This window comes from Thunnus thynnus, chromosome 10 (assembly GCF_963924715.1).
Source record: "Thunnus thynnus chromosome 10, fThuThy2.1, whole genome shotgun sequence".
NCBI classification, from domain to species: Eukaryota; Metazoa; Chordata; class Actinopteri; order Scombriformes; family Scombridae; genus Thunnus; species Thunnus thynnus.
Window position 1 is genome coordinate 30,946,475 of NC_089526.1, and position 22,580 is coordinate 30,969,054.

The 22,580-nt window shown below is 40.8% G+C and overlaps 1 protein-coding gene across 3 annotated transcripts in view; it reads right to left on the reverse strand.

Annotated features, from left to right (window-relative positions):
• Positions 1–22,580, reverse strand: part of cdk14 (cyclin dependent kinase 14) — a 205,651-nt gene that overhangs the window by 146,889 nt on the left and 36,182 nt on the right. The window contains exon 1 of one of the 3 annotated variants that reach the window (XM_067602485.1): positions 7,524–7,652. The exons of 1 other annotated variant lie outside the window; for it this stretch is intronic. The gene's annotated coding sequence lies outside the window, so the exon portion shown is untranslated. Of the gene's footprint in view, positions 1–7,501; positions 7,653–22,580 lie in introns of those variants that run through there. One more of the 3 variants, XM_067602484.1, reaches the window with a different exon arrangement.

Genomic DNA, 22,580 nt, shown 5'->3' on the forward strand with positions numbered 1-22,580 from the left:
CAGAGATAAAGAGGGCAGCCTAAAGTATGATCTGGAAGAGGCAAACCTTTATTCCTGCAAACACAATCAAAGCTCTGTGTACACATGTAAGCCTTCTGTCATTTTAATCTCTAGGAGCACAAGAAGGCCCTTTCTTTAACAGACCCCTAACCACTAGCTCTCTGTTATCAATCTGCATCAACTCACACTAAGAGCTATGGATGGCACTCTACATTAATGGGGTGGTTGTATCTGTGGAACATACTCACAGCTCTCCACTATGAGTAGGAAACATCCGTCACTACAGACACTGATAAGATGCTTGGCTCAACTGTGGTCCAGTGTGCAACTTACACAAGTGTGATGTGGAAACTTGAAGCCTCAAGTGCACAAACACTGAGAATGGACTTTACAGTGAAGTATGAGACATCTTGTCTCAAGCAGTTAAACTTTTGAAGTTAAAAATAACTTTGTTATTTATAGATCCTGGATTTTTCGGTGAGGGAGCAGTAGATGGAATTTTAAGAATTTAAAACAAGGCAATTGAACTTTCTTGAAGTCAGACACAAATGATTATTTCAGTATTTTTATATTTTGAAACATTTCTGGATCTTTACATTTAAAGTATATTTCCACCATTATCCACCAACCATGCTTCTGGTTAGGGGTAGTGGAGAATTCAAAGTCAGTGGTGGTGTAGACTCATGGTTGGAGGGTTTTATTGTCCACTCCAATTCCTGGTTTAGGACCAGCATGTGTTTCTCCTGTTCCAACCATAGCTGATTATGTCTTGTTAAAGCTGTACAAATCAATATTTCTACATGAGCAATGGATGAAATGACTTCATAGAATGTGAAAAGGGTCACTTGTAGTGATGAACCCACAGAGAATTATCATCCAACACTGTAGTTCCACTGGTTGTCTTAGCTCATTGTTCTGATTTTATGGGCCACAACTTCATTGTTTTGGTTCAGTCTCACATCTCTCACAACCTGGTTTCCAGGAGCTGTATGCAGGCACCAAACAGCAGACATATTTTTAACTAGCTGGTGAACTGAGGAGATGTTGGGGACAAAATAGAGCTAAAAGGAGAGTGAATATTGGACTTAAATTTGTCAGGTTGATCTGTGTCTGCTGGATGTGTGAACAGGTAATAGTTTGTTAAAATTTTACGAGGCAATGATTTTTAGCTTGTTGTAGAGTTTTACCCCGAAGTGGAAAAATTAAAACATGATTAACAGCATATAGTAATCAAAAATATGTAATTACAGTCATAAATAAAACTGTAAGCATCCAAAAACAAAGCTACTCAAAGCACTGGGCATTCTTGTTCTATGACAAGAGCGCCACCTCTGCTAATCATGTGGGTGTCCTAATACATCTGGCTTTCCTCTGTTTCCCAGATGGGAACGCCCCTCCAAGACAGGAAAACCCTGCCATGGATGCAGAAACAGCATATTGATTCTGGTTGAAGTATAGCCTCTTTAATCACAACTACCCCCCCTCCCCACCTCCATGCTGATATACCAACACACACATGCACACACATAAACAAACTGTGATAAACTGCATTGTTTTCCTATCTATAATTTATTCCGTACTGCTGCAGTGACCCCATTACCCCACAGGGATCATTTAAGATTCATCCTATCTTGGAGATGTCATACAGTAATGGAAAAAGGTAGGCAGTAACACAGTGGGCAGGTCCAGGCTAATTCAACTATCTCCAGAGGAGTAGTTACTGATGACATTAGCTTGAACGATGACAAGAACCACAGAGGCCATAAAGGACCAATCAGCCATAAAGCCTACTTATGTGCTCTGCTAACTCAAGGCTATCAGCCATGTTAACTTGGCCAGAGTCAGGGCTTACCCACTGTGTGAACGCATTTCCATTTCACTGAGACAAAGAAGGGCTATCTGCTTGCCTGGGCTCATCGTTCTGGGCTCAAGGCGATAGTGAGACGATACACCAGAGGACAGACTGGAAAAAAACACCTCATCCACCTCCCATCCACAAGCCTTTGTGGTCTTGAATGGCAGATAGAGCGGTGTTTGTGTCTGCTCTAAATATAGCATCATTTGTTTCTCCTCAAACACGGCAGCTTTTTGTGTGATGCTGCCTATATTGGTTTAAAATACAAAGCAATATGTTATTTTTGTGATTCAAATGGAATCATCAGTGCAAAAAAGGGAAATGGAAAAAACAATTTGAACATGAAAGTTCACTCTTTGGGAAACGTTTGTTATTCTTAAAGGTCCAGTTATTCGCTTTTTGGGAGCTTTAAACCGCATTTCACAGTCTTCATTAGCTAAAGGAACTAGCTGGAGTGTGGTCACATCACCTAAACGTGGACATTGGTGGATATGTTCCCATGACTGTCATCACTACTTATTGTCAGGTGATCAAAGTTCCACACTTGGGTTACGTGATGACACCTGAGCTGGTTCCATTCACTGATGAGGACTAGGTGTATGTTCGGTTGGCAAAAACATTTGTTTATATATTTAATGTTTTCATTTCTCCCTCATCCTCCAACTGCTGATCTAGCAAAACAGGTGAGGGAGTTTTGGGTGGAGGCCAACAGTCCACTCACACTGGGTGGATTTGATTTAAATCTCTCTCATATCTACACACTACCCATATATTCAGTTTCACTCAGAAATACATCACATTATGGAAGCTAAAGACACTCTAACTGCTGTTTCACTGTGACTTCAATGTGTCAGTATGCTTCACACTATACGCTTGTTGGATCATCTAACAGTTTCTGAAAACTCCTGTCTGCACACCTTTCTGATGTCAGATTTGGGGGGTTGGATCTAAAAAATCTTTAGAACTTTTTGAAACTGACAGTCTGACAAAAATGCCCACTTCACACAGTGATGGCCGCACTTTGTAAGACGACACTTTGTAGGAACTAGTTTCTTCCAAGCATACTCTGGCCTTTAGGGTAAGGCATTAACTTTGACTAAATGTGAGAAGAAATTTAGCCTTCACATAGGTATGCATAAATATCACTCAATAATCTATAAGGTTTCATATTGTATATTTGAGAAGCTCTTTTGTGATGAAATAATGTAATTTGCTTTTTGGCTCAGACCTACCTTCTTTTCCATATCCTGTTGGCCTTCTGTCAAAGCCAATGTGACTTCTCTCTGCAAGTCACTCTCATAAAGTGCACCAGCAAAATAAAATATGTAAATGCATTTTTGTTATTTTGCTGCTGTGGCTCTAGCCTTCCTCCTCTTTATCATTTTGTACACCAGCCTTAAGATATTGTGGTTGAGTTTTAATTAACATATGTGGTGGAATAAAATATCCCAACAGCCAACTGATGCCCCAGATAGAGGCTCTTCGTTACAGCAGTGTCTACCTAAATCACCACTGAAGAAAACGAGACAAGTCCCTAAAAAAGGCTAGGCCTATATGATATTTTCAACTCTGCATCAAAGATATAACATAGGAAGTGGTGTATATTGACCAGCTTTCATAGAGTTCACACTCTATAGTGAACAGTAGTGACTTCCCAGCAGTTGCAGCTTCAGAAGAGCACACAGTCATTCAGGAGAACAGCTGCGACATGGCCAGCTCCTTACATCAGCCTCCACCCACCAACTTCCCTTCCTAGCAGCCCTGGCAGCCTCCACCCTCACTTATCTTCAAAAACTCATAAATTGTTTCATATAAGGCTGTAAAATCTTTTAAGAAGTTTTTTTTTTTATAAAAAAAACTTCACGAAGCACAGCAACTTTTTACTTTGGTATAATGCAGAAGTGCTGGGGGCAGTTTTCTCATTCTGTCTGCCTCAAGACAAGTGTTGCGCTACAGCTTGTAGGTGTGCTGAAAAGCTGGAAACACATCAAAATGAGTTGTCATCACTTAAGTCTGACTTGATGCTGCGTTTTTTTTTTTTTTTGTTTTTTTTTAAAGTTGATTGGAAACAGTTTCAGCCTCAGTGCAGTCAATTTACCATTCCTCAGTTTCAAGTAGTAAAAACTGAAAAATTGACACAAATTGGATGCAATTTGCCAAACCAACTGTGGTTTATACATTTTAAATTCATTTAAATGCACATATTCATATACATTTAAAGGTGCATTCCGGCAATTTAGCACTGCACTTTTATGGTTCTGTACTCAAAAGAGACAAATTAAAAATGGTCAAAATTAGAGCAGAATACATCAACCATAGGGCATTTAATAGTGTCTTTTTCTTGGACCCTCCCTGCCTGATAAATGACTACATGTTTCAAACTCCAGACCCTGAGTCTGTAATGCAGGCTTTCTGCAATAAATGTGTATTCTCTTGAGCCCAAGGTGAGCAAGGTGGGATAACCCTGCTGATGTCATCAGACAAAGCTCCTCGAGAGCCACAGAAAACATATTATACAACTGTTTTCACAAGCTGAATGGTATTCCCCATGACTAGTAAATCGTCCCTTATGTGTACAATCAATAGACTTCCCCTTTCACCATGTGCGTCTTGATTGATTCAAGGTCATGCACTGCCCAAAATCAAATTAAAACACATTTCGAGGGCCATTAACATGTATTGCTGTGTAGTGCTCATGTCTCATGTTGAGAATTTACATAACAGCAAGGCTTGTCCACATGAAATTAGCATAACAATATGACATTAACTGGATGTGGATTTCAGGTCTAATTGGGCATTCACTCTTGAATCATTAGCACGAGTTCCACTTAAGCAAACACCTTCATTTTGTAGCCACTCAATATGAATCACAGCACGTGCCACTGACTCCATCTCTGTAGAACTGAAATGAAAGAAATGACTTGCTTCCTTTTTAAAACTCCTCCTGAACCTCATGAATTACTATTAAAACTAGGTGTTCTAGATATGAAATGAAATATGATCCTGCAACTGAATGGCCCATTTTTTGATCTTAGATGTATTGAGAGGATGATTTTAGGAGGAGAAATTTAAAAAGAATTTCAGAAAGCTGTTTTCCAGGAAAGTGTTTTCCAGGTTGATGATGTGGTACTGTGTTCAGCCAGTCTGGTGTGCTTAGAGTTCATGTTGATGTTTGAGTAAAAGCCTCTGTATGCTGACAAAGTGCCTGTCAGATTGTCTAACAGCATCTGAAACTCTCTCCAACAGCAAAATGTAACTCTCCAAAACAGACAATCCAATAATCATGCCTACTTAAAACAGTGATTGCCAGGTGTGAAAGTAAGCACAGTTTGAACTTCTCTGTTAAACAAATACTCTTTCAACACTGCAATACCATGAATGCTTTCCAGGAATAACTGTCCCAAACTATGCTCCCTTATTATCATTAGGACTGTCGTAATAACCACAATATTGCAATACCACGCTATAGCCAACCACGGTGGATGGCAAGCAACTGCCACAACCACGCTATGTTCACATTTTTTCATTTTTGAATGTTCGACAGCTCCCACTGTTCAGTCCAGCGGCTTCTCCGGTCCAGCAGCTCCAGAGGATCCCACCCGCTGCACGCTGAGCCTCACGCAGCTAGCACCCAGGCCAACAAGCTAACCTGGTGCCCAACCCTCATAACCGGGCATAGCAGGGCTCAGGGTGAGCTTACTGGGGTTTGGTGCTGATGCCCGGTATTTAAAAACATATCTGCAAGAATATTTTGTCTCGGTTATATGTTTAAACTCTCCCGGGTCACCGCACAGCCAAGCAGGCTGCCAGTTAACCTGAGAGTAGTAGTTTTCCACCAATCATACAATCTAAAGCCACGTCCAGCCAGACTCCATTCATAAATCCCAGGTTTAAGGGGACTCGACTGTAGGCCAACGTTGTTTCCTGTCACAACACGATTTAAAGTGTTTTCTGTGTCTTTTACAGGTACTGCTGCTCCATTTGGCCAACACATAATAAGACTAACTTACCTTGATTTTTCATTTTAAAACAAAGAGGCACTCGTACTGCATATAACCACACACCGTGCTGTTGAGCCACCCTAAATCACAACAGAGGAAATTCCTTCAACACAACAGCCCTAATTGTCATTGGTACAATTCATCGCATCAAGTCTACAGAGACATGCAAAAGACAAAAAGTTCTTCAAGGTAGTGTTCATCACGACAGCGGGAAGCCATGACAGCAGGGTTTAGGCCCATCTTCCATGTGGCCATTCAGATCAGGTACAAACACTTTTGTCTTCAGATGTAGTCAAGCGACCCAGTTCGTTTGAAAAATACTAAACCCTTGAGAATAAGTACTGTCACTATTGTAACGCCTACTTGAGATGACATCTGTTCCACTCAGATGCTTACTGAGTCCTGTCAGGCCACAATAAAAGACAGAAGTGAAAATTGTGGGCAGACATTGCTAGGCTACAGATTTAGTAGCAACCTCAAAAACAAGATACACAGAATATGCCTGTAGGACCAGATAAAAGCAAAGAGCTGGTCTAGACACAGAACTTTGCTTCCACTTATATCTTGCATTCACTGAAGCAAGCTTTGGGTTTGAAGCTCTGGAAAAAGAGCCTTTGTTTCCTCTCCGTTAAAGAGGACACTAGTTTAGATTTGGCCCCGTATTCTGACAGCACTTATCGTCTCTGAAACACATGACACCATGGTACTCTGCTCTACTCCTCCAGTTTCAGCCTCTCTCCTTATTCTCTCTCTCTTTTCTTTGTCCTAACAGCCTGGCCTGCTGTCTTCCCAAGGAGCTGCATATGGCCCTGCAGAAAGCCTCGCTACACGTCCACGAGATGCAGCCACAGATGGTAAATGGCCCGTCCCCGTCTCTCTGCCTCGTCTTCCCCACAGTGCCCACATTCCATCCCTCTGGGCCCAGAAAAGACAAGCGTGTTGCAATTTTTCCCAAAGTGGGACAACATATTGTATAGTGAGCAGAAAAACGCTGCAGCAGAGCATCTCGTCCATTAGACCAGTAAACATCAGCACTCAGTTCACCACCACAACGGAAATGCTACCTATTAGCACAGAGGGGATGGTTGTAGTGGTGGTGGAGGGTGGTGGGGGGGCTGACAGTGCTGACGTTGTTTCAGGCAGAAGGCAACATTGAGACTTTGTTGCAAAAACTGCAGACACACACACACACACACACACACACACACAGCCTTCTCCCTTTTCCCGCTACTTCCTCTCTATCCCCAGAGTCTCTCGTCACATCCTCCCCACTGAGACACACTGAGACTCAGGTGGGCCATCCAGTTTCAAGCTGTCATGCTAGCATGAGAGCTCATCATCACCCCCGACACCCCACAAACAAAAAACACTACACACACACACACTCATACACACGGCATGCATGCATGCAACTACAATCCACATCTGCCCTAAATGCACATATGCCGACATGCCTGCACATCTGCACATCGCCTCGTACAGTATTACATGTGTGTGGGGTATGTCTGGGGAATACTATTCACGCTCAACCACACACACACTAACATAAGCGATGTATTTGAAGCAAGAGAAGAATGGGAGGGGGGGCGTGGGCTTGACAAGGGATGCAGGACAAAATAAGCACCAATCTCAGTCTTCCTCTTACCTTCCAGGAGGAAACAGCTCACCTGGATGTCTCTGAAGAGCAGACAGAACGCATTCAGGCCAACCTCTCTCCCTGCAAACCAGCCCAAAACATCTCCCTCCCTCCCTCTCTCTCTCTCTCACTCTCACTCTCTCTCTCTCTCTTCTCTCTCTTCCGCTCCCTTCGCAAGCTGGAAATGATGAGATTGTACTATAAGCAGAGGGGGGAGTGAAATCCAAGGCGGCAGAAGGTATTAGGAGGCTGTGTTGTTTCTGGCCGACAGCCCTGAGAGACTGTGAGCTTGTGGCTCATAAGGGACGGCAGGGGGAGGAGGGCACAGGGGGGGTTAAGAATGGGTGCGATGCAGCAGATTGGAGAGAAAGGTTCCGTCTGCAAGGGCAGCCTGAAACCCTAGAGGACCCCCGCTCAGCTGAGATGGTACAGCCCAGAGGAGTTTAAGGAAGCAAACAGTGTCTGCAGCAGCAGCTAGCAGCTGAAGCTACAGTGATGCAGATTCACGCATGAATGTGTGTGAATCTGAGCTGAACTAACATAAGAGGAGCTGCGTCGAACTGGGCTTGTTTTTCTCTGCCTCACTGGACTGCAGCACTTTCACTAAAATGTGAAACCTGGCTTTCTGGCTACAAGATGCTCTAGAATGAGTAGCAACAACAAAAACACAGCCGGATATCATCATTAACGTGTCCTCATCACCCGTAACCTCACTTTGGAATAAAGCCATGCTCTCTATCAATAAAAATGTCTTTCCAAATGAGAGAGGAGTAAACTACCTTGCAGCACCTCTTAGCAGCTTGCTCATGTCCTTCAAGCAACTCCAAGACAAATTTAACATACCTGCACATTCTGATTTTACAACAGTCATACTGTAGGCTATATAAGATAAAGTTAATACCACATAATACATTTCATGGCCTCCTCCATGAAAAGCTGGGGCTTATTTTCTATAATGACATTAGGCTGGCCCAATTACATCTCTTACTGGGCCGGCCCCATCCCTCCCCCTGTCCTATCTGTTTCTCCTGTCAGATGCCATGTCTCAGAGGCAAACATCTGCGGATGACGGAGGGCGACTTTGTCATTTGTCAAGTTGGATAAACAAAAAAAGAAAGAAGGGGGTTGTAGAGAAGTTGTGCAAAAATCACAGATATGTTTGCTGTAGGGGCTGCAGCAGTAGCTTCAACATCTATGGTGACAGAAGTACCCGCCATTATGCTGCAACAGGTGGAAGGAAGAGAGGTGGCAGCCAGACAGAGGAGCAGACATGTGATAGGAAAGTCAAGGAACAGAGTGAGCAGGAGGCGTGTAGTTGAAGTGGTGAGCAGGGAGCAGCATGCGGGGACACAGGGACACTCAGGGAGGGCGCAGGGAGGTAGTGTGCGCCGTGCCATGATGATGATGAAGAATGATGATTAATTCAATTAGTGACAATGATAATAAGATAACATAATTGTACACTTTCATAAAGTCAGAGCGTCAGCTACTGCTCGTGCTCTCTCAGACAGTCAATGCCAAATAGCATAGCATTAGCTATTTGGCATTGTTTTTGTAGCCTAGCATAGTTCCCTGATGCTGTCACACCTTTAGCTGACTATTCTAAAGTTAACTAGCTATTGTTAGCGTTGGCTAAGCAGTGAGTGGCCTAGGTCCATAGAGTATCATAATATGATTTAAATTATTAATCTAAGAGTTCCCTTGATAAAGATGCGTGAAAACGCTGTATAATAGGTTACATCTGTAACTCTACTGTGCTAAAATGTATGTCTGCTTATGTATTAGCCCAGTACAGGGAAAAATTGTTTTCATTTTCAACAACAGGCAACAAGGTTGTCCTATGTTTATTTTCAGGTATGTGGTAATTATTATGATATATATGGTATAGATTATTGTTATTACTATCCGTGGGGTAACACAGGCCTACATGTAGCCTACTCCAGACCTTTCTACACCTACAGTATGTTCAAGCTGTTTGGTGCTGCTGTCCAGTAAGTATGCATGTTAACGTGGTAGGTGCATGAGCACCAATGCGCAATGTGAGAGAGGTTAACTGCAGTTCAAACTGTCCAAACAAAAACCCTTGATTCAATTATGTAAGATGTTCACTCTTTGCATTTGAATGAAAATACACTGTACAGTGAATTTAAGGTTGTATACTACTTAAATTTTATTAAATGATTTGAAACGATACTTGTTATTGACTAAAAATAGGTTTACATAAATTTTACAATCGTAAAAGGTTAAACCTCACAAAATAATACTTGAGGATTGCTTGAACTTTTCTTTAAGTGCGGGTCCATTATTTTTTGTTGTTTGAGGTTTTTATATCATTCTGTAGCTTCCCAGTAGTGTTCCATATGTATTCAAATCCCAAAATTCAAATTCTTCAAATTTTCAAAAACTTTTTCCCACGTGATCTGACTTAGGTTTCTGCATGATGGCATTGCTACATATAAACCAATATAAACCCCCTAGTCTGCCGAACCAGTAGTTACAGAGATGGACTGAGCACTCACTGTTGCTGCTGCTCAAAGTGTAAAAAATAAACCCTGAGCTCTCCTCCTGCTAGTGAGCGGCTCTGCATCCCAGCAGAATCTGGTGTGACTTGCAGGTGTTATTTGTCCCAAAGCTCTGGCTCTGCCTCCAGCTCTCTCCTCCAGAGCTCCCGGCACTCAGCAGCTGTCTGTCCCTCCACTCGGTCCCGTGCATTTATAAACATCTCACACACTCAGCACTGCGACATCACTCATAGTTTATCTGGACAATTTTTCATGCTCTAACATACAGCAAGCGAGTGTAAAGGGTTATAAAAGGAATATACAGGAATTAAAGTAAAGGGTATATACAGGAATTTTAAATGGCATAAATAGATGTTATAAAGTCATTGGGACTATGGTACAATTCAAATGGAGGACCTGGAACCTGCCTCACGACACCCACAGGCCATCACCATGGTAACCTATGCTTTGTGGCTATGCTGCTCTTAAATAGGTTAAGTTCAGAGGATCAGATCAGATACAATAATCTGTATCTGATTGGAAAATTGGGCATGAGGAGGCCAACAAACACTTGACATTGGTGGTGTCTGTAAACACAGCAAAATTGGCCCCTCCTACCCTGCTCGACACCAGAGCAAGATAGAGAGAGAGAGCAGCAGTGGTCAAGCAAGCTAGAGAGTGAATGAAGAGAGTGAGCGGCGCTGGTGAGAACAAAACCGTTAATTAGATAAGTAATTTCCAGCACAAATAAACATGCCCACACCTCCGCACACCTTGCACAACCCTGCAGGAGGGTGCTGCATTGCTGGATTTTGTGTGAATGCAGAGTTTCATCCTGTCCGCTGTGGCCTCTCTGCTCTGCATGTGTGTAGCTCAGCCCTGCCTTCGGTCAAGCAGACACACAGACCTGCAGCTCTTTATACATCCATGACACAGAGACAGAGAGCAGAGCGGAGCAGAGGAGAGACAGAGACAGCGATATAACCAGGTTGCTACACTACAAGTCCTGACCTCACACCCTGCATGCTGTTATTAACTGGGGGCCACACACCCACTGCCAAAAGGTGGACACCCAAAAGTGTCCCGAACACAGAAAAATAATAAGAAAATAAGAAAATACAGGCAGAGGGCAGAGTCTCTGTAGATAAATACACCACCACACACTTCTAGTGGGTCATAAGTGATGATTGAGAGGGATTACTTTTGTGAGTCTGTATATTGTTTTTTAGGAAAATCCTGCCTAGTATACCTTTAAAGTGAACACGTTTACGTACAGATAGAATTTAAGTCTTATTCTAATCTATGGCACGTAATGAATAACACAGATGGTTCCTGCTTCAAAACAGGGCATTTACCAAACAGCACTAACTGATCATAATCTACTTATGGAATGTATGCTACCTTAATTCACTAAACATCGACTGAAAATATTAGAAATAAACTATTTCTGACAGTATATCCTGTTGCATTCATACTCCATTACAAATAGCACATGATCATAAATAATGAATATACTGTAAGTCTATAATGTGGTCAGGCCACCCATACATAATCTTTATTTAGAATATTAATTATGACTGACTGCCTGATGTTTTTAATGTATATTATGGTGGTGTGTGTTGTATCATAAGCTGTATTTCCAGTAGCCCTTAAAAAACAGTAGAAAGTGCATTTACAAAGTCACTCTGACCACCCTCATTCTAACATAACACGAATGGAATTGTAATCCAGAAATTCCTGTTTACAAGACACATTACCACAAGTTCTCAAATTTATTTTCCTCAACTGTAACTTTATTTAAAACAGGCTCATATTAGAGACAGACCTTATTTATAATTTCTCTTGTTTTTATAAGTATATTTTAGAGGCCTCTCCGTTTTGACCTGCTCCCATTTGAATTTGCTGTTAATGCAAACTCAACACTCTGTGATTACCTTTTGTCTTGATAAATTCAGCATAATTCCCACAGCACTAATTCCATCAGTACAACAAGAGAGTCATGCCATACTCACCAACCTGTAACATCTGGTTTTCCAGTCGCTTCTACTTTGCCGTTTTTTCAGTCACTGTAAAGCTACCGTCCATGAAACTCAACAATGTCTGCACAGATGTTTCATTTTAAAAGCCTTCCAATACCCAAATTTCCTGGTAGGAATTGCCAAGTTTCACTGTCATAAGCTTAACAGTGTTTTTTTTAAAACAGCAGAGAAGAAGAGATTGGAAACAATTAGTGAATAAAACTGTATTTTTGTTCAAAATTGAAACTGAGAAGAGTTCTGCTCATCAGGGTGAAAGTACAATGATATTCTAATCTGAACAAATATCTGTTTTGCTGTTCTCCGTCTGGCTGGCATGATACAAAAATAATGCCAGTTATTCACCTCTCCTTCCTCGCTATCGCTTGTCTTCTATCAGAAAGTCACTTACAGAAAGTGAGGACAGGAAGGGAGGAAAGCAGGACAGGAAAGGGTTGAAAAACAGAGCTGTAGGACAGTCATTTGCTTATATCATCGTGAAAGTCTGGATCTACTACAGATGCTTGACTTTTTTTTTTCTGATGCTGTCATTTCCCCTAACAACCACTAGGTGAAGATAGATGAATGTCTGAATAAGTGAGGGAGAATAATACCTCAAAACCACCACCGTAATGAGTGCTTAACACCAGCGATGAGGACAGGAGGAAGAGGCATATTTCAAAATACAACTGCTTATAAGAGTAGTGCAGGAGTAGAGTGTCACGGTGTATATTTTGAGTAAAGCTCTATAACCTGTTTCCTAAATCCATCAGCATTGTCAGTCCACATAGAGGAGAAGCTCTCTCCCAAATCATGTCACGCTCCGTCGCGCTACAAAATACAAAGAGGACACTTTTCCTTTGTTCACTTTCTCCTGCCCCCGCCCCCCTGCTTTTCCTTGCTCTGCTCCTTCTCTCTTTCTCTCATGGATGACCTTGACTGACAGGTTTGTTGCTAGAGGAACCACACCATGTCTATTGTGTTATGGTGAGGCAGAAAGGTGTGAAATCCACAATAAGATGGCTTGGATTGGATCTAAAACGGAGTCGATTTTCAAGCCGCAGCAGACAGTAATCAGTTAAAACCATAAAAAACAGCAGACAACAATATTTGCATTTTAACAGGATTTAACCCTGTAAACACGCACACACACACAGGATTTAAATGTACGTGAGACCGTTGCAGAATTGTGGGGGGAAAGCCTGTAGGTCATTCATTATTCAGTGTTGCACACGATACACACTCCCAACTCTGATCCAGAATCAGATAAAACACACACACACACACACACATATACACACACATATACATATATACACATATGGTATACAGGCCACTGGGTTGACTGGGAGGTATATCGGGGGTAAGAGGTGAGACAGAGCAGAGACAATAAACAGCCTGCCTGGATGTGTGATATGTGTTGAGCAGATAGAGTGAGAGAAGTTACACACGGAGGCAAATCAGGGACCAAAATACACTTTAGCTCACTTGCATAGTAAAAAAACTGAGCTACAAATGTGTGCCTCTCAAGAATAAAAATGCAATTTTGTAATGCGCACTGAGTTCTCACTCGTGGGGCTCCACAGAACCTCACGCGAGCCTCCTGCAGCTAGCATCCAGGCTAACAAGCTAACCTGGTACCCAGCCCTCATAACAGAGTTGGGCTCGGGGGGACCTGACCAGAGGCCTCGGTAGTTAAAAACACATCTGTATGAATATTTTGTTTCAGTTATATGTTTAAACTCTCCCGGGTCACCATGCGACCAAGCAGGCTGCCATTTAACCTGAGAGGTAAAGTAGTTTTCCACCAATCATAGGCACGTCCAGCCAGACTCCATTCATAAATCCCAGGTTTAAGGGGACTCGGCTGTAGGCCAACGTTGTTTCCTGTCACAACATGATTTAATGTGTTCGTCAGGTGCTGCAGGTCCATTCAGCCGACACATAATCACACTAACCTTGATACCTTGATTTTCACAGAAAAAAAAAAATGGTGCTATTACCGCATATGACCACATACCGTGCTGTTGAGCATCCCTAAATCTCCACAGGGGAAATTCCTTCATCATGACAGCCCAAATCACAGGCAGAGAAGGTTTGGCTATTGAGGAGAAAGTGTGCAAACAGTCAAAGGCCACAGACCGCAGATAATCCAGCCACTGAAATGTTGTGTCATTAAACAGCGGCCAGCATGGCAGGAGACCCATATTGATTTATCCATCAAAGACTCATTTCAGTGGAATTTGGTCCTTGATGGTTGGTAACCAAGCACTCAGATGTGGGACAGACACAGTGATGTGTTTTCTTCTGAACTGAACTTCTGCTCTGCTCTGACCACCCTGAGGGACTTAAATGCTGCCTGCTTAAAGTGTTTGAAATCTGATACTGTTTAAGGTATTGTCCAAAGTTAAACAGAAGAAGATGGATCGCCATGAATGATAGATAGAATATCTAACAGTTAACAAAACTAAAAAACAGTATTTCATCAGCTTTAACAGTGCTCCATTTTGTTATTTTCATTTATGGATATTTTCTACTTTTACTAGTGCTATTTGGTACATTTCAGCTTTCTTGACCTACCAAGTATTATTAATTTTAAATTAAGTTTTAAAATTTTATGACTTTTTACACCACTGACTTTCATGAAGATTCCCTCTCTATGTCCCTTAAATGGCGCCTACACACTGTGTGATCAAACTACCCTGCAGGTTCACTGCGTGTCACACAGTATGAGACGCCTCTAATAGGGTCGCAATCTGTCAGTGTACAATATCAAGTTTTGAGGCATGTCAGATTATGTGATGACTGCGTGGTGAATTGTAGTACTAAACTGTAAATAGAAAAGAAAAGATGCAAGCACAGATATTTCATCCATCTGCATCAATCTCATGTTTTAAAAAAAAAATCCAAAGATTTCACCTTGATTCTCTCGTTCTCTCACAATTGTCAACTTTTGTCTTTATAGCACAAAATCACAAAGTGTGAGAGGAAAAGTTGAACAACAGTATGTAAATTTACTTGAAATACTGACAAAATATTTTTTGCAGCACCAGAAGAATAAAATACTTTCTTAAATTTCCTTGATATCAGTCTCGTAAAAGAAAACTGATTTTTACATCTCATGTAAACAAAAAATCATGCTGGATGTCTCCTGCATGTGATGACCCTCTGAAACACTGCTTAGAAATAGGTTGAGTATTTACACTCAGTGAAATGAATGACAGCCCAGTGACGTTACTGCTGGCTCTTTGGTGACCAGGTGCTTTTTGTGCATTGGATTCCTTCTTTCAGCTGCAAATAGAGCTACATCAGCTTTATAATATGATTCATCCATCTGGGTCACATGATCATAGAAGCTCCTGATCCACATCCATGGCCTCAAATAACTATCTCTGACCTGGATTTCTCAACATTATTTTACTGCCAAATCCACCTGTGGGTCAAAACACGTGCTACACAGCCAGAGCCGTCAACAAACTCATCCTCTGCTTTTTATAGTGGAGATTCAATAGATTCTTAAGACAGCAACCAAATAATACTGAATTACAGGACAAACCATCAACTTTTCCATTTAATGTAGTGATGCAGCCAATTATTATTCAGAGGGGATTGACTTTTCTTGGGAAAGGTGATTTTAATATTACATGCACTGCTAAGTTGGAAATGTCGCACAATTATTTCATTATTTTCACCCAGCAGTATATTCATACATGCTGAGTTATGAATATTAGACCTATGTTTTAAGTTTTAAAAAAAAAAAATGAGTTATATAATTTTAAGAAAGCACAGATGTATGTAATATAATGTAGTATAGTGTAGAATAATAGCAAAAGAAGTTTAGAATATTCATCAAAAAATACTTGTTTGGATTCCTGACTAGACCTCACTCTTATCCTTATTTTTTTGATTTTATGATTTGTATTGTCTGATTTGTATGTATTGCCATTGTGATACATTGTTTGATCAATGTTGCAGCTCAGTGTTGTGTAATGGTTATCCTGTTTCTCATCTGTAGCAAATATCCATGTGTTAATATCCCTATGTGTTACATTACAACCTAAATTACCTACAGTTTGCACTCAGTTCTTCCATAATTTAAAATTATATTCCTTAAGATTTTTATTCATCAAATCTTATTTTTGATACTACCCAGAGGAAGCATGTCTATCAGCATTAACCTCTCAATATATTTGTATTCTGTAAATACCTGTCTGTATGGTAGTTCACAGAGTCCATTACTCCCCAAAGGGAATCAAATAGTCTACCTTACTACAAGCCATTCACAAAAAATTCATGTGTTACTGTTTATAATTTTATTGCACTGATAGAAGCTTGATTTTAGATCGTAGTTGCTCACAACATGACAACGGAAATTATTGATGTTCCTCTTTATTAAAACAACATCACTCAGTTCAGTTTGTTTGGCTGCACTGAAAATAGATATACCGGTTGCTCTTCTTCTGTTGTACTTCTACCTTCTACCTACTACCCTCTAGTAGCTGTTCAAGGCATATATGCTGCCCCTAGTGGCAGATACATTTCCAATTGTACTATTAAAATATAGCTGTTGCCAATAACAACCACAGATGTTGACAAATTAACCAAAAAAAAACTCTTAAAAATCATAAATTTACACACCTATGGTTTTGTCCACATTTTCTTTCTTCTTTATCATCATAATTAAACACATAAAACACACACCCACGACATAAAAGCGTCGTGGGTGTGTACAGACTGTGACTGCTGATATTTTGACATATTTTGAAAAGTGCAACCTCACAATCTTATCAACTATAGGAAAACATTCTGTGTTCGCATTGTATAGCCGATTATATGTGTAGTGGACTATATGCATTTAACACCTCACAGACAACAGGCTTCTTGTTACTCTAAAGAATTAACAGCAAATCAGAACCATTTGGGTGCAAGATAATTCAGTAAAATGAATGATACAATTAAATCAATTAATTTGATTTATTACAGGACAATGTCCTTCAATTTGGCAATGGTTCAAAAGCCTTCCAAAACAGTACATTTAGTTACACATGTGTAGGGAAAATCACCCAACTCCCCTTGGAATATTTATCCTGTTTGATTAGGGCTTATGAGTATAAAATAACTTTAATGAAGTGGTGTAGAATATACCGTGTGTGACAATCATATGAAGAGAAAAAAAAGTTTTACAGCTTTGAGTCAGATGAAATGTATGAGGCAATGAGGTTTAAACACATCAAACAGAATGAAACACACATGATTGGAATGAGATCCTGCCACACAAACAGCAACTGCATGTCCACATTTACAGTAGGAAGCTCCTCACTGAGATGACATCAACCTTGTGTTTAGTCAACAAGGTCAGGAAAGACATAAACTCCCTAAGAGGCGAGATGTTATTACAGGAGTTAAACCTGAACTGAAAAAGTCCAGAGTGAGATCAGAGAGGCAGGGTCTGCCTCAGGTGGCTATTAAAATGAGCCCACTGTGTTCACACTCAGAGCTGAATCATACCTCACGCTGCCTGCATGAGATAATTGGCTGTACACCCTGCATGGGCACATACACACTAAGTTGTGAAACACAGTTCGTCAGATTCCTCAAAGAGTGTGTAACAGAAGCAACACAGATTATGGAGGAGTGTGTTTTGGCCTGCTGCTGACCTTCACTCCTCCTTGTTAATTAAAAAAAAAAAAAAAAAAAAAGGTCAATCACAACAAACTGGCACCTACCTCTTGGAGAAAAGTGACAATCGATTGACAAGGACAAAATCGAATAATGCCGCAGAAGCACCATATCCACTTAACGCTGGCCATGACGGAGAAGTGAATGACCTAGAGAGGATGAAGCGCCCAGCTGCTGTTCTTAGCACTCCAGCTGTTTATATGGGTTTCCGTGTTTGTGTGTGTTTGTGTGCGCATGTGTGCTTGTGCATGTGGACAAATGTTCAGTGATATTCAGACCCCTGCCTGGCCTAAATTCCCCTTGAACTCGGATAGCACATCTGTGCTCCATCCTTCCCTCCCACTGTCTGTATGAGGATTTAGGATCCTGCTGATGCCTCTGGCTTGCCTCCAGAAGAAAGAGAGTCTCCATGTTGCCCCTCCATCACTCTGTCATTGTTATTCTGCAGTGCGCTCCACATTGCCCGCCACCTCTGGGCCCAGCAGATCAATAGAAGAGCGGACCAAATCACAAACACACAAACACACACAGCAAATCAGAAATAAAACCGCTTATTGGAAAACATTTTGTCTCCCGAGCTCAGTATTGCAATTAATTTAGAACTAATTCATAAAACAATAGGTCAGCCTGAAGGGATGAGCCTTCAGACAATTACGTCTTCATAGTGGTGGTCAGACAGCTCATCAGTCGGCTGTTTGCTAGCCGTGAGGGATAAATCGCAGCTTTGTGCTGCTGACTAGCATCAGAATGCAAATCAGCAGGATGATACAACATGAAACAGACAGGGCTGCTGCTGAATTTAAAGAAGCACTATAATCCCTATTCATCACTAAGCACACTGCTCCAGGCCTTCAGATTAGTGCTTACATTTTACTGTAGCAAACCTGCGCAAAGAGCCAAAGTTTCAAAGCGTGTCAAGCTCTAGAAGTGTGACTTCTAAAGCTGGATTGACCTTGGCTTGACTGTTAACTTCACGTAGCCCTGCAGCTTTTGAGAGTTAAGTAAAAGGAGAATGCTTGGCTGCGGGGAGGCACTGATGCCAACAAAACCATGCACTGTGTTGAGAGAAATGTCTCACACAGCCTCGATTGTGGAAATCAGTCAAGCAGATTGTTTTCTGAAGGCATCACTGTGAGGCAGGTTGGCTCTGTGCTGAGATAATGGCGAGAGCTGCTCTGGAAGTCGGTGTGTGATTAGGGGCTGGTTGTCAATGTAAATGATGACACATTGACAGAAAGTGGAGACATGATTAGGGCTCAGCTTGGCCAGCAGATGGCAATGAGTCTCCTACAAGGTTGGTACATTGAATTTTTAAAGAGCTCAGAAGTATTAATGTATCAATATTAAAAAGTTCAGGATTTCACTGCATCTATTATTTTGGTAGGATTCTTCATATTGTTGAGTATTCTGTACTTCTCAGACTACACAAACCAGGCAGAAGAACAAATGTGTCATATAGGAAGATAGGAAGGGGTGAATAGAGGACTTTGAGGTTCAAAGAGGTGCTTGGTATATAACATAGCATAGTCCTTATCACTATACACTGTACTGTGCAACACCCTTCTACTTAAGGCCTCAGTATGCTCAAAATGAAGTGCTTGTCAGATTATCAAACACCGTCAGGAAGGCCTTTATGATAGCTGAATCAACTATTTCTATGACGTTTTGCTAAACAGTCACATCCATATTGCAGAGACTGGCCAGGTGTGTGAAGGCGTTAAAGTATGCAGGGTTTCAACTTCTCTCTCAAACACCTTTTTCATTCTTCACACAGCTTCTTCTGTCACTTTTCATGTGTTCAAACGAGTGCAATACCATAAAAGCCTTTGAGGACAGACTGAAAGTGTGGGTCGTTATCCCCATTTGTCCAACCAATCGTAGTGAAACCTTGAAATCTGGCTCATTTCAAGCATATTGAACACACAGATTACTGTGGAACAGCTTGGCTCCCAACACTGCTGCAGTGTAACATGAGGGCAAGTCCAGATTCAACGAGTGATCACCAGAGCTGCGTGTATCATGACAGGCTTTGAAAGAACGCATTAAAGACTGACAAATGTCTGCAGATAGCCTGATGAATGGTGGTGACAACATACAGAGAATTAAAGTAACTGCAATCACAGACGTCTTCAAATCCATGTGTCACACTGCCTGCCTCATCACCACCACCACCATTATGTGCTGGTGTTTGCACACAGTGAGTAGCAAAGGCTTTCCAGAGGTGGGATCTGAAAATGCTGCAATCAAGAGCAGTGGCATTATGGTGGCGCTATCTGGAACAGACAGACGGGTGTACAAGGGGAGAAACTTTTCTACAGGCTGTCTAATATAAACTGAAATCTAAACACTGGTAGATTTGATCAACAGACTGTGTAGACCATCACTACTGTATAGCCCGGTTTCCATCCAAATGTAGTGAAAATTTTCAGAAAATCTGCAAAAGAAAACGCAACTTAATGCGCATTTTCATCCACCAGCAGTTGGTTCATCAACTCACCGATATAAACAGTTGGTGGCGCCAATTCTCCAGTCCATGACATCAAACTATTTCAGAAGAAGAGGACGCAATGAGATGACGTCATTAAAAGAGCAGCAGTCAAAGCTCAAACGATGGAAGGCCATGTGGAAAACGTGACAGAGTGCTTCAGTGGGAGCTTCAGAGGATGTTTAAGTCACATGCTTTATGTACGTCATGCTTTATTCTTCTGTTTCCATTAAAGTTTGTTGCATTTTGCTTTTATCAATAAACCAACTTTTCCACCAGCTGAACGTAAAATCTTTTTTGGAACATTTTGAGATTAAGGTCCATAAACACTGAATGCTCTAGTGGCAGATTTTGAAACAACTGTGGGAATTTGAAGGAAACGGCTGTGACCTGAGAAATCTGTTGGGTTGAGAGACTGGAAGTAGCAGTAGTATTAGTGGCAGTACAGTATGTAGGACACATACACTCATCTATTCAGTATACTGTGATGATAATGTGACTAACTACAGTCTCATTATCCTCTGGTATTTTACAGAACATTTTTGTTCTCTGACCATCAGCGTTTGGGAGGGAGCACGAGCAAATACATTACAGATGATATCATTGCTGACCCACCCTGCAACAGCTCTGAAAAGCATTCAATAATAACTTAACAGTATTTAGAACTGACTCATTTTCAGAAAACAACATACTATAACTTTAGGACTACAAGAGAGTAAAGTGTTAGTTAATCACTGTCCTTATCAAACATCATCTAGAAGTTGTGAGATGTTCTCTGTTTTCATCGACACAGGAAACTCGGTTATAAAACACAGGGGTGAGGTCAGCTCGTGTGTGTATGGACTCTCTGTCTAGCTGTCAGCCTTTTTTCTGTCATTCCTTCAAACCATAACACTGCTGAATATGAGAGCACTTTATTACCATGGAGGCCAGAGTTTGTGGCAACGTACTTCATGTTTTTGTGTCTCCCAAATGTCTACTTATTAGCCAATAAAGAAATACACCACATAATGTGATTTTACTGGAGATCAAGCTGACAAAAGCAGGGTTGGGAGGGAGTTTCAGTAGTAATATGTACAGGCCTGGTGTCAACATGTAAGATTTACTGAATAACGCAGTGTAATTAGTTATATTGGCATCCTTAAGCAAGCTTTTCTCATGTTTTCATCTTTTGAACCCTCACGCAAGACAAGACATTAGAGCATAGCAGTTTCATTAGTGAAGACCATGACAAAACATATTCATTGTAGCCTAATTTTCCATGACAAAAACACAATGAAAACTCACTAAATAGTAATCTTGGAAAACAAAAACTATGATGAAATTATTATAATTCTCATCAACAAATACAAAGAAAATGACAATGTGAACAATGGTTAAGTTAATCTAGCTACTTGATCTATGGCACTAATAAGCAGCATCTAACATTTTGAAATTTTTGAAGTAACTTCTAAGCTAACTTTACTCATTCTTGGATGGAAAAAAGGTCACATTTATATACTAAATTGATCTACAATCCCACTGAAAATTAGTGGGACAAACCATAAAAACATGCAGCCAGCACACTGACATAAAAAGGTATGCTAGAGTTAACATAATCAAGGCATGTGTGGATGTAATGCTGGCGTTAAAAACTTTTAGTTGGCTATCTTTTGTGATTATGGGCTATTGGTAGAAATAAGATTAATGTTGACTGTTCATCATCTAAATATTCATGGGGATTTTTTCTTTTCTTTCTTTATCAAACATTTTAGCTGCTTGTCTCAGTTTAAACCTAAACAATGACTTTATTAAACAAGTATATTAATACAACTTCTGAGTGAGAAGCCACTCTGCAGTGGAGAACAAGTAGCAGCAATAATTCCAAGTGAGCAAAAACAACAATGTGAGCAGTTCAGTTCAAAGAGCTTGAGTTTGGGAATGATGACTGGATTTACTGAGGAGAGTTAGTCTGTTGTATTACAGCCTGGTATAAACAGCAAAACAGTATTTTGTGCTAACTTTGCAATAGATGAGAACAACACCTGTAACCATGGTAACTGCACACATCAAAGATGGCCACAGCTGTAGCCTCAAAATGCTTAGAAGAACAAAAGAAATCAGTAAAAAATACACAATGAAACAATGACCAAAATTTAATTGAGAAAAGAAGACTAAGTGTCTTTAGTTTTGGTCGATTAAAACTTACAATAATCACATGACTAAAACATGACTAAAACTAATATACGTTTTAGTCAAAGCCCAAAAGTAAAGCTAAATCACAACCAAAAGTGACTCTGGAGCAGAATACCCGCTTGTTGTTACATAAATTTTGTATTTTGTGATAATTCTTTAGCAAATTAAGTAAAAATAAGTGTTCCCTTGGAACTTAAAGTCTCCTTTGAATCCTATTTGCCTACGACCACAAC